This window comes from Montipora capricornis, chromosome 7 (genome assembly GCF_036669925.1).
Source record: "Montipora capricornis isolate CH-2021 chromosome 7, ASM3666992v2, whole genome shotgun sequence".
Lineage (NCBI taxonomy): Eukaryota > Metazoa > Cnidaria > Anthozoa > Scleractinia > Acroporidae > Montipora > Montipora capricornis.
In genome coordinates this window covers 16094237-16096736 of record NC_090889.1, presented here as the reverse complement: position 1 = coordinate 16096736, position 2500 = coordinate 16094237, and the positions used below count along the sequence as shown (strand labels likewise).

Sequence of the window (2500 nt, the reverse complement as noted above, 5' to 3'; positions counted from 1 at the left end):
GAACTGGGGAACAAACAGGGGAACAGTGACAATATATCTTAGGGAATAAGGGAACATAAACCATTTTAGGGATCAAAAAGCTGGGAACAAGTTTGCAAGTAATTTCGCGAACAAGGGAACACAAGCAAATTTTAAAAGTGCCACTACGATGAAAATTTTGCATGTCCGTTTTTCTTTAGATTTTGAAAATAGACGAACTAAATAGGTGTCATGCCAATTTTTATCTCAAAATTCCCACGGAAAGTATGATTATTGTAACGTAGTTTTTCGGTTTTCGCTGTCCATTACTCGAACGGCAAATGACCGTGAGCGAGGAAAAGGGTTGGGTCTAGCTGGATCGCCTGGGGTCTGACGTCATATGCGCAACGCTCAAAATAAACGCGGCTAATATCCCATGCCATCTATGAGATGTGAGAGATCGCCGACTCAGAGTTGCTTTTTGCTGATATTATATACATTACTCCTTGATCGACTTGTTCGCTTTGTCAAACGCCCACGAAGCGATGCGCGTATGACGTCACGAGCCAAGTCTTGGGTGAAGACCGCTTACAAAATAATCGCAGGCTTCTCCAATGCCGTCCGAGTAATGACGGACAGATTTTTAGCGTTTTTGGCTGGCTGTTTCCCGACTTATCTCGCTTCTATCGTTCCAGATTTAAACGCATTGTATTATTTTGAACATATTGACTTAATTGCCGTCGAAAAAATTCGAAAAGAAAACCAAAAATTTTCGTCGTAGTGGCACTTTAAAGGGAACAAGGGAAAAAAAACCCCTGGGAGGGTCTCGTTTGCGGCCAACGGCTAACGTCATACAAAAAATTGCGTTTAGCGAAAATAGAAGAAACTTGTGTAATATAAGAATAAAAGAATAGTCCAGTTTCAAGTTCTGCATGGCCGCTGAATAAAAACACTGAGGACGCATTTTTACAAGGTCAGCCTCCATCTGAACCGTATATATTGTTTAGTTTCAAATTTCAGGCACCATCCTGACGGTATATGTGAATATCTTCACTTTAGATGGAGGCTAACCTTGTAAAAATGCGTCCTCAGTTTTTTTATTCAGCGGTCATGGAGAACTTGAAACTGGACTACTTTGATGCCTTTGTGACAACTAGAAGCCCACCCTTTCAGGTTAACACTATTCTATATCTCGCAATGGTTACAAGAGCGTTCAATCAATCCGTTACGTTTTGCATCACAGCTCACGTTCCCATATCGAACAAGCACAAGTGTAATAATTGTTTCATGTAAAAAAGAAAAAGAATATTTGCTAATTTCATTTTGTAAAAAAACTAATGATCAGAAAATTATTCAGTGACAGGTACCTTTCTGGCGCGGTATAATTAATAATTATTCCATAAGCGCGCGTTGGATATGAGATGGTAAATAGCCAACGAGGCGCGTAGCGCCGAGTTGGCTATAACCAGTCTCATATCCAACAAGCGCGAATGGAATGATTGTTTTATTAAATTCCTTCAACTCCAAAAATTTGGAAGTACGAAATACGAGCGGAAAAAGCGAGCAAATCCGAGCCAAATCGAAAAAAACTTGATGAGAACTGATGCGATGTTGTGTAATACCTTATTGTCAGACAGACGCAGGCTCATCACAAAAACATTTCTTGCCTTTTCGCGTACTTCTAAACGTCGGAATTGATCCAAACTTTCCACAAAAAAACGTTTTTTTCTCCTTTTTGGCTTTATTCAAAGAAAAATTTGGCATTCCGACGAAAACATTTTTAGTTTAGCAACGCTTAACGCAATCATTTACCATATAAGGTCAAACCAAGGTATATGAGCTGATAACCGAGATTGAGTGAACCAATCAGAGCACGCGAAATGCATTATCCGAGGTTGAGAATTTAATAATGGTTCATATCCCATGGCACTAAGCCAATCAAATCTGGTACTGCATTGTGCAACGATGTAATATTCAGTAATAAAAAAAAGTACATTCAGTTGAAATTGCAAGTAATCACTTTCATTAAAAGTGTGAGTTTTTCATGTACTAAGTGTTACAACTGTACGATACGTATGCCCTTACTCAGGAAATGAAGCACAGTTTGACCAGTGCTTTCTCGGCCAGCCTTTATACAAGAGCACAGTGGCTGATAAAAACGTTGAGAACACTATGTAAGACAGATTTAGTACCAGACCAAGTAAACTCTGTATCTCTTTAATTGTGACCTTCAAGGTGTTTTCAGTCTTAAATAAAATGCAATCACCTTTTACGTTAATTAGACAGTATTTCGATTGAGGGTTGAATTGAGGTCATGCAATGCTACAATGTGATCTCGTATTTGAAGACTGTGGAATGTTCCAAGGCAAGTTCATATAATAGCCGTTCTTTCAGCTGCTTTGATTTGTGCCTGGTTTTTTCAAGGTTATAAATAAAGCAGTCATGGGTATTTTTACTACTCACTGAGCCTTTGAACAAGAAAACAATAACAACTATAAAGGTAGTCTAAGAATATAATCTACAACAGTGAAACATACATAAG

At 38.6% G+C, this 2500-nt stretch overlaps 1 protein-coding gene across 5 annotated transcripts in view; it reads left to right on the top strand.

Moving 5' to 3' along the window:
• Positions 1-2500, top strand: part of LOC138058319 (uncharacterized) — a 31816-nt gene that overhangs the window by 18658 nt on the left and 10658 nt on the right. The window lies entirely within an intron of this gene.